Here is a 16,419-nt window from a genome sequence, read left to right on the forward strand (position 1 = left end):
AAGGAATCAGAAATTCTCCAGTGGGCACCAACTACGCAATGGAAAGTTGGGACACAAGAACCTATGAGTAACTGCACATCCCCTAGACGGATCCCTGCGTTATCCAGCCCTTAGTGGCACAAAATCAAAAAACAACCGTCGAAGCAGCATCGTGGACTGTGGAGACAAAATCATCACGAATCCCTGGAAAGGAGATATTCACGCTACCCCCGTCGTCACAAACACGGAGGTATGCAGCTTCCGGCTCGGACAATGAGCGAAGCTATCTCTGAAAAAGGGTACTCACCGCCTACCGTTGTCATAAAGGTACTTAGCTTCCGGCTCGAACAAAGAGTGAAGCTAAGCCTGGAGAGACGGTACTTACAGCTTCCAGCTTGGGCAACAAGCAAAGCAAGGCCTGGAGAGGCAAAACTCATACTGCTCACCGTCGTCACAAAGGTGCTTAGCTTCCGGCTCGAACAAAGAGTGAAGTTAAGCCTGGAGAGACGGTACTCACAGCTTCCAGCTTGGGCAACAAGCAAAGCAAGGCCTGGAGAGGCAAAACTCACACTGCTCACCGTCGTCGCAAAGGTGCTTGGTTTCCGGCTCGAACAAAGAGTGAAGCTAAGCCTGGAGAGGCGGTACTCAACCATCAGCGTCATCAGAGGCGCGTTGATGTCCAACTTCCGGCTCGGGCGTCGAGTGAAGTTGGCCTTGGAGAAGGTAAACTCAGCTACCGAGGATGTCAGAAGCGCCGAGGTATGCACCCACCTGGAGAGGCTACTCAACATTTTTCCACCGGAAGACGCTACAAGTCAGAAGGTCGGCGCAATACCCGGACAATTGGGTCAACTCCTTTACTTGTCAGCCGATACACCAAAAGGCCGTCCGACTAAGTAAAGGGGGGGCAGCTGTAGACCCCTAAAATTGTCCGGGTCGGAAATAAAGCTTGAAGACTCTCGAAGACTGAAGGATAATCAGCCAGAAGGACTCCTCGAAGGCCCTAGGAGGGTTCTCTGTAGGTCTAGAGGTCTTAGAATAGCTAAAAATAAGGAAGTGGAGGGAAAAAGCCCAATACGGCCGTACTGAACTTAATACGGCCGTATTGAAGCTTCAATACGGCCGTACTGAAGTCAGTACGACCGTATTGACACTTCAATACGACCGCTGCGAACTCAATACGGGCGTATTGAAATTTCTGACTTTCAATACGACCGTATTGAACTCCAATACGACCGTATTGAAGTTCAAAAATTTCAATACGGCCGTATTGGCCCTGTAGGCCGTACTGCGCCTATTCCCTATAAATATGACGTCAATTGGACGTCATTGGACACTTTTCAACATAGTTTGAACCCTCTCCTTGAGTATTCTGGGGTTTTTGAGCAGTGTTCTGCCCTAGAAATCACTCGGAGAGTTGATCCGACGAAGTTCTTGAGCCCCGAGCCATTTTGCTTGAGGATCGAACCTAGTCGAGGGGAAATCTTTTTGATTCCCTTAGTTAAAATTTTGTTCTAGGAGAGCGAGGAGCGGGCTTGTAGAGCGAGGGAACGCCAAAACGCTTCCCAGTTCATTTTTTATAAAAAGCACGCTTCAAGAGGTTTCCCTTCAATCCTTCCTTTTACTGCTTTCTGTGTGCACATTTAAACTGTCATCATGTAGATAGTCAATTCATAATTGTTTAGAATAAATAGGGGTAATTTAGTAATTTTATACTGTTCTTTTAAAAATAATCTGTCATAGGGAACCCGAAAGGGGCGCCGTGGGGTGCTAACACCTTCCCCACGCGTAACCGACTCCCTTACCCAACTCTGGTTGTAGTGGCCAAAGTTGATTTTTAAATCAATTGCCTTATCCCTTTTTCCAATGTTTTGAGTAAAACATTGGTGGCGACTCCACGAACCCTCCTTTTATGAAAACCGCTAATCCATGGAGGGTCCCGCTTGGGATTAATATGGATTAGTGAGCCTCTTAATAAAATTGCTCGTTTGACGAGGTCTCAGTTTGAGAATAAGTCATTCTAGCAATCCACATTTTTCAAACAAATAAACGAGTCCAACCATCCTTCGCGAATGCCGAAAGCCCGTTTCGGGCCGGTGGCGACAACAAGGAAGAAGATTTGAAATTTGACTTGGGTTTTTTTTTCTTTTCACCAACATTTTGATCAAACTCTTTCTTATATACAACTCTTTCAAATAAGACAACCTAGATATAAAACTAAGAGGAATCATCTTCACTATGGAACAATTGCTGATATTTAGTAATTGTAGCTTATCTAAGTACCCTAAGTCAATTGGAAAATGTTTGATTTAAGATCCATAAAAGCTTAGAATTCTTAATTTTTTTTCCAGCTTAGATGTCCAAACCATGCCAATCTTAGCAACCAACCTACAAATTAAGTCACATGGCTTTGATAATGACATCCTAATAAACTTATTAAAAGTAATCATTAGTCTAGTAGTTGTAATGATTAGGTTAGGCAGTTGGAGTTAACTTAAGCTAACCTAGGTTATTCTTAAACTAGGATTAGCTTAGCTTCCTTCATAAGCTTCTAGGCAACTAACTAGACTTGTAGATATTTAACTAGTGTTAGTTAAATTAAGTACAAGATAGCTAACCATGGTTACATTTAACCATTAATAATCTAGCTTGCACCATAAGCCAACTAAATTTATATATTGTATTTTGGTACCCATTTTGTGATAACTTTTAGTATATACATGAATTGGATGAATTTTCGCTAATTCTCTCTCTCAAAGCTTGCTTCTTTCCTTGAAACTTGATCCTTTTTTATTATTCTCTAGTGTGGTGAGAATTGGAGAGACTTATCACTCACATGAGTGTGGTATCACCAAGGGAGTTTCCTAGCCTTCCATGTTTGTTTGAACATGGCTTCCAACACTTTAGGAAGCCATTAACGAAGCTAGAAGGAGACCAAGAACAGAAAAATATGTTCTAGAAGCTTGAAGGAGGAATTACATCAATTAAGTCTCTCCTTGGAGTTTCCATTAGGAGGTCATCTATAAGAATGAGTTGCAAATCTATGTCTATCCACCAAATTCATTTTCTTGATGAGAATCATTGATTTCAAAAATCACTTTCACCGACTTGAAATCAACAACCTTAAAACTATCCAAACTTTCAAGCCATCTTTCAGTGTGACTTAGAAAAAAACTTGTCTAGTTTTTCACAATCTTCAATATGCACAAAAATGAGACTAGAAAAAGAATCAACTCTCACTTTAGTTTGCCTTATGTTTGTTAACATTTTCATTTCTTTGATGTAAATTTCCTCCAACTTTGAAAAATACATAGTTGTAATTTGATGCAAACAAGTAACTATTTGGTACTAAAACTTAATAGAAATGCATAAGGAAGCAATGCAAATCTGCTAAAGAAATTTGGGACACATTACAAGTTACTCATGGAGGAACAAGTGATGTAAAAAGATCTAGAAAGCATACTCTTATACGAGAATATGAATTTTTTAGAATGAATCATGGTGAATCAATTTCTAATTTTCAAAAACAATTTACACACTTGATAAATCACCTTGTTGATATTGGCAGGAAATTTGAAGAAGAAGAACTAAATTTGAAAGTGCTACAATGCTTGGATAGATCTTGGCAAGCAAAGGTTACTGCAATAGAAGAATCAAAGGAATTAACTTCATTGACCCTTGCAACTCTCTTTGGAAAGCTAAGAGAGCATGAGCAAAAGTGTAACAACCCACCCTAGGCCGTCACATCAAAACCAACTAAAATAAAATGATATATAATATAGAAAATAGAGCAAAAGCCAGCTACGCTAGAGTGTAAAAATTTGTCTTCATAATATCAAACATAATTATATCAGAGTCAGTCTTAGTAAAATTATACAGTAATCCCATAATAACATCATATAAGACACCCTAGGTGCTGGTCAAGCTCTAAACCTAGCTACTTCTCAAAGCAGCTACCAAAGACTTCTTGCTATCCCAAAGCCTCACACCTGATCTGCTCCCCCACAAAGTGAGATCATCACAGTCCAAACCACATGGAAACATAAGGGTTAGCACGTATAAAAACCAACCATAGTACAATAAAATGAAATATCATTAAACTAGATATTCATCAACAATACATATCCATACCAAGGAAATGAACATTAAAATAGTTATTTCCATGCCAAATATAAACCAATCCAGAATCTAAGGTATACACATCCATACCAATGTATACATATTTAATAAAGAAATCCATAACCAATGTATACAATCCATACCATATGTATACATATTCGACATCCAAAAACAAAGTCACACCACTGTATAATCCATGATGTAACCAACACATCCAAACCAAATGTTGGCGTCAACACCATCCAAACCAAGTGTTGATACGGTGAAACATGTCAGCAACCCATGTCCCACGCCTAACCTCTCATGGAAAATATACAGTTGGATTTACGTCGTCACGTAACCCTGGTGGAGCCACCTCATCCATCGGTATGACTCGGCCCAGACCCATACCGGTAGCAAATAGAATACTTAGAGGAGTACTTCAGAATTCACCTAACATCTGAAGTGGTTTATTATATAATCCTTGGAAAAGTTCCTTATTGGAATCCTCACCATGGGATTCACAAATTTTATAGTTTTCCAAAGATTATATCCTGATCTCACCAAGAGATCTTCCATACCATAACCTTACTCCTCTGAGTTCTATTAGCTTTTCCAAACCACATGCACATAGCATATTTCATAATTACATACAACTTTTCCATAACCATGCCAAATCATTCACTAGAACAATCATATCTAGAGTTCTAGACCTCCTTTTTGGGTGATTCCAATGCCATTAGAAAGCTAACATCTAAGGCTACAACTTTCATGACAAAATCAAAATACTCATGAAAAGTACTATTCATGTGAATAGTAATAGTACTATGCACATGAACAGTAATTTCTGAAATCAATTCGTGACTGAATAGTAAACTCAAATTGAATGAATAGTAAATTCAAATTGAATGAATAGTAAATTGAATGAATAGTAAATTATGCAATCAGACGGAATTCATATGAATAGTACTATTCATGTGAATAGTAACTTTCACGACAGAAAACTTGAAAATCATCAAAATTCCTTCCAATTCATGAATCCAATCCAAATTACACGAAATTGAACCATTATAAAGCATAAACAATATCCAGAAACAACATTTTAAGCAATAAAATCAAGTTTTAACCATTAATTCATGCAAATCATGAAGAAATCATGAAAACCCTATCAAACCCCTTTTTCCTCAATCCATCCTTAATCAAGCTTAAATCATGAAATTAATATGATATTTCAAACCCATACATACTAGATTAAGTCTTATAAGTACTACCCTTACCTCAGAAACTTCAGAAATGCAAGATTTGGACAAACCCCCAAATTCCCAATTCAAACTTCAATCTCAATTTTCAAGGCTTTAGAGGCCAAATCTCCTGAAACTCCAGTTGTGAAGATTGATCCTGGCTTGATAAGCTTCCCAAATATGTCCTCAGCTTCTCTCCGGACCAGAGCCTTTCTCTCTCTACTTTCTCTCTCTAAAAACTGTCTCTGTCTGACAAATGAAATCCTCCGGTCCTAAGTCCCTATATATAGCCATTTTTCAAAATTTCCAAATTTCACCCTTAGCACCTATTCACCTCAAATATCCTATTCCTTGAAGTATTTCAACTCCCTAAGCTCTGAAACAACCTCAAATTCACTCAGAAAGACCAGATTTATCTTATGTTCCTATCCTTCGATCTCCTACCCATCTTATTCCTTTCCATGCAATACTCACAACTCACCACCATATGAAATGCAACATGTGTCAACACACAAACAAATATCACTTTCAGATATAGATGCTTGGAATAATGAGTTGCATGCCATAATACTTCACTTAACCAAGATGAGGAGGAAGGTGATCAGTCTTCTTCCCTCTTAATACTGGTTCAGTATAATGATGTACAATGCATCATTCACCAAATTCATGCACACACATGCCTATACAAACTATCAAAACATCAACCTCTCATCTCATACTATAAAATCACTATCATGCTTAAATAACTAATCAAAATCACATTAACATACAACATGCATAGAAGTAAGTACATTCCAAATCCACATAAATAACATATACATACATACATATATACTAAATAACTTAGTATTTTCCGTGGTGTTACAAAAAGTTGCACATTTTTGAAGAAAATGAAAAGAAAGACAAAAAGGGAAAAAGAGTGTCTTTAAGAGCCTTTAAATCAGTCAAAGGCAAAGAAATATGTGAAGACTCAAGCTTCGAAGACTCTGATTCAGAGAACTTCAACTTGTTGGTGAAGAAGTTAGAAAATTCCTAAGAAAGAATAGGAGTTCCCCCTACAAGTTCAACAAGAAGACCAACAAGAAAAAGGAAGGAAGCACATCCTCTTACAATTGTTTTGAGTGTGAAAAACCAGGCCACATAAAAGTTGAATGCCCCAACCTTCTAAAGAAGGAACAAGAGGAAAAGAAAGGGAAGAAAAATTACAAAGGAAAAAGAGCCTACATTGCTTGGGAAGATAATGACTCAAGCACAACAATTGATGAATCTGAATTTGAAGAAAACAACTATGTTTGATGGTTGGAGCTGATCAAGACATAATAGTAAGTGATTCTGATCTTGAATCTAATCCAGATTATGATCAACTTCAAGAAGCTTTCATTCAAATTCACAAAGAGGCTGTGAAATTAGATGCTTTAAATTCAAATGAGAGAACATGCATTGTTTGAAACTTTGCATCTAGTATGAAAAATGTTCTCCCTTTGTTATAGGGTACCACTAGGTTGGTTATTGAGGAGTCTTCTAATCATTAAGAGCTCCCCTTCATAAGGGAAAGTGTCTTCCATATTCCCTTCATGCTTACTTGCTTCTTCCTCACTATCACTAGAGGAAGTAGTGTTAGAAAAGAATGACACAATTCAAGAGGGGGGTGAATTGGATTCTATGACCCTTTAAAAATTTCAGAGTATTTAGGATCTTTATTTCACTTAAACTTTTCTAAGACTGAATTTTCAATGAAGTTTCTTTAAAGACTTGTTATAGAAGAATGAATTCTATATGCCTTCTTGATTACAAAATAATGAGGTTCAAATGTAATGCTTTAATTTAGTTTAAGCCTACCAATATTCACACACACATGCTAATCAAGAATCATCTTCTTTAATGTACAATCAAGATATTACTCAAAGTAAAAGATAAAGGTAGAAGAAGATTGCACAAGTCTTTTATCCTGGTTCAGCCACTCCACATGTGACCTACATCCAGTCCTCAATCAGCATCTGATCAAGATTTGTTCCACTATCTCAATGAAGAAGGTTTACAAGAATACCACACATGCATATACTTTAACACTAAAGATAACCACTTTCTTGACCCCAAGAAAGCACCCCTTGTAGAAACCCACTACAAGAATCCTTACCACTTGAGAAACCCTTCTCAAGATTTTACAAGTAATCACAAGGAATTAAGGAACGAATTCACCTGGAATTTAGAAGCAAATCTTAATCTTCCCCTTTCAAGAATGTGATGATGATGATGATTGTAGACCCCTAAAATTGTCCGGGTCGGAAATAAGACTCGAAGACTCTCGAAGATCAAAGGAAAGTCACCCGGAAGGACTCCTGGAAGACCCTGGAAGACCCTAGGATGACAATCTGTAGGTTTAGAGGTCTTAGAGTAGCAAAAAATAAGAAAGTGGAGGGAATGAAGCCCAATACGGCCTCCCAGAAGTTCAATACGGCCGTATTGAAGTTTCTGAGCTTCAATACGGCTGCATTGAACTCAATACGGCTGCACTGAACTTCAATACGGCCGTATTGAGGTTTTTGAACTCAATACGGCTGCACTGAACTTCAATACGGCCGTATTGAGGTTTTTGAACTTCAATACGGCCGTATTGAATTCAATACGGCCGTATTGTAGTTCAAAACTTCAATACGGACCGTATTGACCCTCATAAACCGTATTGAGCCTCATCCCTATAAATATGACGTCAATGGGACGTCATTTGACACTTTTCCACTGAGTTTTGACTCCCTCCTTGAGTATTCTGGGGTTTTTGAGCAGTGTTCTGCCCTAGAAATCTCTCTGGGAGTCGATCCGACGAAGTTCTGGAATTCCGAGCATTTAGCTTGGAGATTCGAACTTAGTCGAAGGGAAATCCTCCGGATTTCCATAGTCAAAAATTATTTTTAGGAAGGAGTGAGCGGGCTTGTAGAGCGAGGGAACGCCAAAAAGCTTCCCAGTTTTACTTGATATATAAGAAAGCACGCTTCAAGAGGTTTCTTTTCTAAAAATCCCTTCTTTTACTGCTTTCTGTGTGCATATTTAAACTGTCATCATGTAGATAGTTAATTTATAATTGCTTAGAATAAATAGGGGTAATTTAGTAATTTCGTACTATTATTTTTAAATAATCTGTCATAGGGAACCCGAAAGGGGCGCTGTGGGGTGCTAACACCTTCCCCACGCGTAACCGACTCCCTTACCCGACTCTGGTTGTAATGGCCGAAGTCGATTTTTGAATCGATTGCCTTAAACCTCTTTTTCCAATGTTTTGAGTAAAACATTGGTGGCGACTCCATGAACCCTTCCTTTTTATGAAAACCGCTAATCCATGGAGGGTCCCGCTTGGGATTAACATGGATTGGTGAGCCTTTTAATAAAATTGCTCGTTTGACAAGGTCTCAGTTTGAGAATAAATCATTCTAGCAATCCATATTTTTAAACAAATAAAAGAGTCCAACCATCCTTCGCGAATGCCGAAAGCCCGTTTCGGGCCGGTGACGACAGATGGCGACTCCACTGGGGAAGCCTCGAGAGTCAGTCCCATTTAGTGACAGATTATTTTTAACAAATAATAGTTAAAATTACTTTATTACCCCTTGTTTGTATGATAACATGCTTTATTTATATGGCTTTAATAACTGTTGTATGTTTAAATTCTCGCAATTCTTTGAAATATAAATTGCACACAAACCTTTGCACACAACAGTTCCCTCTATACCCGGGGGATGAGTGGTAAGCCATAGGGAGTGGATGTTAGTACGGCCGGTTGTCGAATGGGTCTATAGGTGCCCGTAGACCGTTGTCGGAAAACATCACTCAAGGTGATAACCATGAACTCGAGTCCGACAGTGCGTTGGAGCTTTCCATCGGCTTACGACGAGAGGAATTGGGTCCCTATAATGGGGGCACCTTGGGGGCCTCAGACCGGTGAGAACAGTTAGATCCACCTTGAAATATGCACTTTTCTGCAGGATACCCCTACCTCGTGATTCGCTCGTGACTGTTCGTGGATGAGTGAATTGTTTGTGCATTGTTTATGTGAAATTGTTTGAGCATACATTGCATTTCTTTAAACATACAACATTCCTTTTTAAAAATTAAAAATAAATAGGAATAAGAATCTTCCATTGCATGGTGTTAACATCTACCTTCATCACATTCATGTAGGTAGTTTCCCTTTTCACCCAAAAAATATACAAAAAATATATAAAATAAAAAATACCCAAAAAAGAAAAAAGGGTTATTTATCCAAACCAAGCAATATCATGCATCATCTTAGGAACATCCCGAAAACATGATAATGCCTAGTTCAATAAACACAATGCATGCATATTCAACATCATCATCTCATATCATGCAGGGATCTAGGAGTCATTCATTTCATACATCTCTCCTAGTAATCCATTAATAATAGTAATAAAAAGAAAGAATTAAGCGATGCGTATGTTCAAAAGATGGATCGCACGCCGTTCGTTATTAAATGCAAGCCAACAACCGCGCCAAGCGAACACACGTCAACTCCGTTGTTGGTAATCAAGACGAATAAAGGGGAAGGTCCAACACCATTAAGGATCACTGCTCCAAGACCTTTCCCCTACGAATCAAATAAGGCTATGCCGTGGATATACGACATCCATTCTTCTGCCTACAGCGATATCTCTAACATCGCTGGACTTGGGGGCATGGCTAGGAGTGGCAGGATCTACACTCCCGATGATCTGCACGACAAAGCTCCCAAAAATAAAGGAAAAGAAGAAAAGAAAACCGAGGAAAAAGAATCCGAGGAGGAGACAGACGAGCTGTTAAAGTTTATCCGACAGAGCGAGTACTCCATCGTGGATCAACTTCATAGGACGCCAGCAAGGATTACGCTGTTGTCGTTGATCCTAAGTTCCGAACCGCATCGGCAAGCTCTGTCGAAAGTCTTGAACGAGGCATATGTGTCGCACACTATCTCCCAAGACAAGTTTGAGGGGATTGTTAGTCACATCACGGCTAGTGATCACCTCACCTTCACCGATGAAGAAATCCCCGCTGGGGGACCGAATCATAACAAGCCCTTGCGCATCTCTGTAAAGTGCAAGGAGTATCACATCGCTAAAGTCTTGGTAGATAATGGATCTTCCTTGAATGTGATGCCAAAAAGAACGCTCAAACAATTGGCAATCAAGGGAGTCCAAATGCGCCCGAGCAACATGATCGTTCGAGCCTTCGATGGTTCTAAAAGAGAAGTGGTGGGAGAGATCAATCTTCCAATCCAAATTGGACCCACTATCTTTAATGTCGAATTCCAAGTGATGGACATTACTCCCGCATACAGCTGTCTCCTCGGCCAACCTTGGATTCATGATGCGAAAGCTGTACCCTCTACGCTCCACCAGAAAGTCAAGTTCATAGTGGGTGACAAACTGGTGACTGTACAAGCTGAAGATGACATACTCATCAGCAAACCATCCACCATACCTTACGTGGATGCAGCGGAGGAAGCTTTAGAAACCGCCTTCCAAGCATTGGAAATCGCCAATGTCGAAACGTTTCCCCAAGAAATGAAGAAGGTAGCCTCCATGCTCACCAAGAACGGATACTTGCCAGGACAAGGATTAGGCAAGGACTCCCAAGGAATCCCGGAGCTACCCATTATCAAGGATAATCCGGGGAAACAAGGGTTAGGATACAACCCTTATAAAGATCAAAGGACGAAGAGAAACCAAGATCCTTCTCGACGTTCTTTAAGCCAAAACTTTAGGAAGGCCGGTTCACAAGCGTTAAGGCCGGTCGTCGTCGTCAAGTGTTTTTTTTCCTTCCGATAGGGATGTATAGACCTGATGACTATTAGAGATTACTCCTCGGGGACAGCCCGACCCCCGAGCCTCGATAGGGCACATGTTTCCATTATGATTATAATAAAATCATTCTTTATTAATTCTTTATTGCTTCTTTTCTTGCTTGCAATAAAAATTCTAAACCACATTATTTAACCCTGTTTGAATGAACATAAGTGAGGTTAAAATCGTCTTAATAAAAATAAACCCGCATCTTTTTTATGTGGAAGTGTGTGACAACTTGGAGCACCTTTCCTTGGCTTCAATAAGTGCCATCATGGATAAAAAGAAATCCATTCAGGACAAAAATCCTAAAAATAAAAAGAAAGCTCGGCAGGAAACCCAAAAAGGGGACTGCGCAAAAATAAGAGCAAAAGACCCGCTAGGAATCCCACAAGAGGGTGACCTAGGCAAAAATTAGGGTTGCAAAATAATGAACAAAAACAAAAGCCGGCTAAAACTCCACAAATGGGTGTTTTAGGCAAAAGTTAGGGCAATCGAAAAACAGAATAAATCCATGATGGAACCACCAACTGAATTCAACAAAGGGGCTCAAGAAAAGCTATCCAAGTTGTCAAATCACAAACGTTAATAACCAAGACGTGCTTAACTTCATAAGTGTTTAATCAAACAAGCCTAAACACTTAAGCCTACCATTGGCCAAGCCATTCTTACAAAATCCATTTTTCAAAAAATAAATAATCCCCTCTAAAACACAAACTTTCGAAAAAATATATATATCCTTTCCTTCTTTTCTCTCTTGTCCCAAACGATTTTTGAATAATCTAGTGGAAACATGGAGATATAGTAGTCAATAGGAGGGTTGACACATCTTCTAAAGGAAAGGAAAATCATTTGGTTGATGACACCAAATCTCAATATAACATGCATCATTCCTCGGTTACAGAAATCGGCAGCACACAGCCCGTCTAGAGGAATGGCAAAAATCCAAACAGAGAAACGCATCGGTTAATTCTTTTGAAAAGTGAATCAAATAGAATTAGGTGCATCATACTGCATACATGCATACAGATGATAGGTGTAATGGAAGATCACTTATTCTCTGTTTATTGAAAAAAAACAAAAAAAAATATATAAACTTCAGAAAAACAATACGTCCGTATCATGTTCAGTATGCCCGTACCAAAATTAGGGTTATGAACAAATTTTCAATTCAATACGGGCATACTAAAATGAATAACGGCCGTATTGGCAATAACAGAAATCCTCCCTCACATCAATGACAAAATTCCTCCAAGAAGAAGAGGATAGGGGGAGCCATTCATTTTTTCCAAAAATAAAATAATTAAACTTGCATTTTGTGCATCGCGCACATTAATTGCACATTCAAAGACCTCATCATGAGGCAATTGCATAAAATAGAAAAAATAGAAAATTGCTTGTGTATGACAGCAGTCAACAAAAGCCGAAAACGAAAAAAGGCAAGGATACAAACAATACTCCTCAGTTTGTACAGAATGATTGAGCCTGGAGAGGCTTGCTGAAAAAATACTCTCACAGAATAATTGAGCCTGGAGAGGCTCGCCGAAATAATACTCTCTCAGAATAACTGAGCCTGAAGAGGCTTGCCAAAATAATACTCCTCAGAGACATTTCTGTACAGAAAAATCCAAAACCAACAAAAAGGCAAAAATACAGAAAAAGCCAAAATCAACAAAAAAATACAGAAAAAGCCGAAACCAGCAAAAAAGGCAAAATACAGAAAATCCAACAAAACTGAGCCTGGAGAGGCTTGCCAAAATAATACTCACCAAAAGACATCTCAGCTTGCATTCTTAGGCTGAACAAGAAAAGCAACTCATCGTACAGAATAATTGAGCCTGGAGAGGCTCGCCGAAATAATACTCTCTCAGAATAACTGAGCCTGGAGAGGCTCGCCTAAATAATACTCTATCAGAATAATTGAGCCTGGAGAGGCTCGCCGAAATAATACTCCCCAGAGATATCTCAGCTTCCACTCACGGGCCAAATTCCCCAGTGAAAGCTATCAAAGCAAGATCGACAAAATTCCCAATGGAAGCACGATCACCCAAGCAGTATATCTAGTCAAAAGACTTAGACTTCCTCAGTGGAAGGTAGCTTTCCAACTCAAGCGATGAGTGAAGCTAAGCCTGAAGAGGCTTTCTAAATAATACTCTGGGATATATAAACTATAAATCCCCACTCGCCTACTCAGAGGCATTCCTACAAAAAGCAAAAATCCAAAAGATCAATAACAATTCCCCAAGCGGAATCTGGCTTTTCAGCCAAACATCAAGCGTCAAGATGATCTGCCTAACAGAAGAGGCTAATCAAAATCAATGACAAAATCCCCAGCGGATAATAGCCTACACAGAGGCAACAAAACCAGGAAAACAAAAAGAGTCGCCCGAATAAGGACAACCGGGATACTCCACCTACGTCAAAAGGACGTCAGCCAAACATAAGGCATCGCTCAACTCAGAGAGAGAGCATCTGTGTCTACACCCCAAGGAGTCAGAAATTCCCCATGGGTACCAACAATGCAATGCAAGTTGGGGCACAGGAACCTATGAATGACTACACATCCCCTAGACGGATCCCTGCGTTATCCAGCCCTCAGTGGCACAAAATCAGAAAAACCGTCGAAGCAGCATCGTGGACTGTGGAGACAAAAAAAAAAATCATCTCAAATCCCTGGAAAGGGTAAAATTACATTGCCGAAGTGATCAGAAGACACGGACGCAGACCCTGGAGAGGGCAAACTCAACTGCCGAATGTTAAGACGCAGACCCTGGAGAGGGTAAACTCAACTGCCGAATGTTAAGACGCAGACCCTGGAGAGAGTAAACTCAACTGCCGAATGTTAAGACGCAGACCCTGGAGAGGGTAAACTCAACTGCCGAATGTTAAGACGCAGACCCTGGAGAGGGTAAACTCAACTGCCGAATGTTAAGACGCAGACCCTGGAGAGGGTAAACTCAACTGCCGAATGTTAAGACGCAGACCCTGGAGAGGGTAAACTCAACTGCCGAATGTTAAGACGCAGACCCTGGAGAGGGTAAAACTCAACTGCCGAATGTTAAGACGCAGACCCTGGAGAGGGTAAACTCACACTGCCGAATGTTAAGAGGCAGGGCCTGGAGAGGCGATACTCAACTGCCGAATGTTAAGAGGCAGGGCCTGGAGAGGCGGTACTCAACTGCCGAATGTTAAGAGGCAGGGCCTGGAGAGGCGATACTCAACTGCCGAATGTTAAGAGGCAGGGCCTGGAGAGGCGGTACTCAACTGCCGAATGTTAAGAGGCAGGGCCTGGAGAGGCAATACTCAACTGCTGAATGTTAAGAGGCAGGGCCTGGAGAGGCGATACTCAAACTACCTCATGTTGAGAGGCAGGGCCTGGAGAGGCAGTACTCAACCATCAGCGTCGTCAAAGGCACGTTGGTGTTAACTTCCGGCTCAGGCGTCGAGTGAAGTTGACCCTGGAGAGGGTAAACTTAGCTGCCTAGGTCGTCAGAAACAACCAAAGCAGAGCCTGGAGAGGCAGTACTCAATCATCGGTGATGTTAACACTGGTGTCTAGCTTCCGGCTCGGGCGTCGAGTGAGGCTAGGCCTGGAGAGGCGGTACTCAACCATCAGCGTCGTCAGAGGCACGTTGGTGTTCAACTTCCGGCTCGGGCGTCGAGTGAAGTTGACCCTGGAGAGGGTAAACTTAGCTACCGAGGTTGTCAGAAGCGCCAAGGTATGCAACAACCTGGAGAGGCTACTCAACAATTTTCCACCGGAAGACGCTACAAGTCAGAAGGTTGGCACATCACCCGGACAATTGGGTCAACTCCTTTACTTGTCAGCCGGTACACTAAAAGGTCGTCCGACTAAGTAAAGGGGGGGCAGCTGTAGACCCCTAAAATTGTCCGGGTCGGAAATAAGACTCGAAGACTCTCGAAGATCAAAGGAAAGTCACCCGGAAGGACTCCTGGAAGACCCTGGAAGACCCTAGGATGACAATCTGTAGGTTTAGAGGTCTTAGAGTAGCAAAAAATAAGAAAGTGGAGGGAATGAAGCCCAATACGGCCTCCCAGAAGTTCAATACGGCCGTATTGAAGTTTCTGAGCTTCAATACGGCTGCATTGAACTCAATACGGCTGCACTGAACTTCAATACGGCCGTATTGAGGTTTTTGAACTCAATACGGCTGCACTGAACTTCAATACGGCCGTATTGAGGTTTTTGAACTTCAATACGGCCGTATTGAATTCAATACGGCCGTATTGTAGTTCAAAACTTCAATACGGACCGTATTGACCCTCATAAACCGTATTGAGCCTCATCCCTATAAATATGACGTCAATGGGACGTCATTTGACACTTTTCCACTGAGTTTTGACTCCCTCCTTGAGTATTCTGGGGTTTTTTGAGCAGTGTTCTGCCCTAGAAATCTCTCTGGGAGTCGATCCGACGAAGTTCTGGAATTCCGAGCATTTAGCTTGGAGATTCGAACTTAGTCGAAGGGAAATCCTCCGGATTTCCATAGTCAAAAATTATTTTTAGGAAGGAGTGAGCGGGCTTGTAGAGCGAGGGAACGCCAAAAAGCTTCCCAGTTTTACTTGATATATAAGAAAGCACGCTTCAAGAGGTTTCTTTTCTAAAAATCCCTTCTTTTACTGCTTTCTGTGTGCATATTTAAACTGTCATCATGTAGATAGTTAATTTATAATTGCTTAGAATAAATAGGGGTAATTTAGTAATTTCGTACTATTATTTTTAAATAATCTGTCATAGGGAACCCGAAAGGGGCGCTGTGGGGTGCTAACACCTTCCCCACGCGTAACCGACTCCCTTACCCGACTCTGGTTGTAATGGCCGAAGTCGATTTTTGAATCGATTGCCTTAAACCTCTTTTTCCAATGTTTTGAGTAAAACATTGGTGGCGACTCCATGAACCCTTCCTTTTTATGAAAACCGCTAATCCATGGAGGGTCCCGCTTGGGATTAACATGGATTGGTGAGCCTTTTAATAAAATTGCTCGTTTGACAAGGTCTCAGTTTGAGAATAAGTCATTCTAGCAATCCATATTTTTAAACAAATAAAAGAGTCCAACCATCCTTCGCGAATGCCGAAAGCCCGTTTCGGGCCGGTGGCGACAATGATCCTTTCTCAAAGTTTTTCACAAACGTTTTTCTTCTAGGATTCACAAAGAAAACTCTCCAAGATGGTCACAAAGACTCCACAAAAATGCTTTTCTAAATTTGATTCTCAATTCTAACTCTGTTCTGAAGTTTCAAAAAGTTC

At 40.6% G+C, this 16,419-nt stretch overlaps 1 long non-coding RNA gene across 1 annotated transcript; it reads right to left on the reverse strand.

The window, feature by feature from the left end:
• Window positions 1-3,786: 3,786 nt before the first annotated feature.
• LOC145955675 (uncharacterized) lies at window positions 3,787-6,563 on the reverse strand. Its single transcript, XR_014432324.1, has 2 exons — window positions 5,355-6,563; window positions 3,787-3,973 (listed from the first exon to the last, which is right to left on the reverse strand). It is a non-coding gene; the product is annotated as an uncharacterized LOC145955675 (long non-coding RNA).
• Between the last annotated feature and the right edge of the window lie 9,856 nt (window positions 6,564-16,419).

This window comes from Cajanus cajan, chromosome 3 (genome assembly GCF_000230855.2).
Source record: "Cajanus cajan strain Asha chromosome 3, NIPB_CcT2T_4, whole genome shotgun sequence".
NCBI classification, from domain to species: Eukaryota; Viridiplantae; Streptophyta; class Magnoliopsida; order Fabales; family Fabaceae; genus Cajanus; species Cajanus cajan.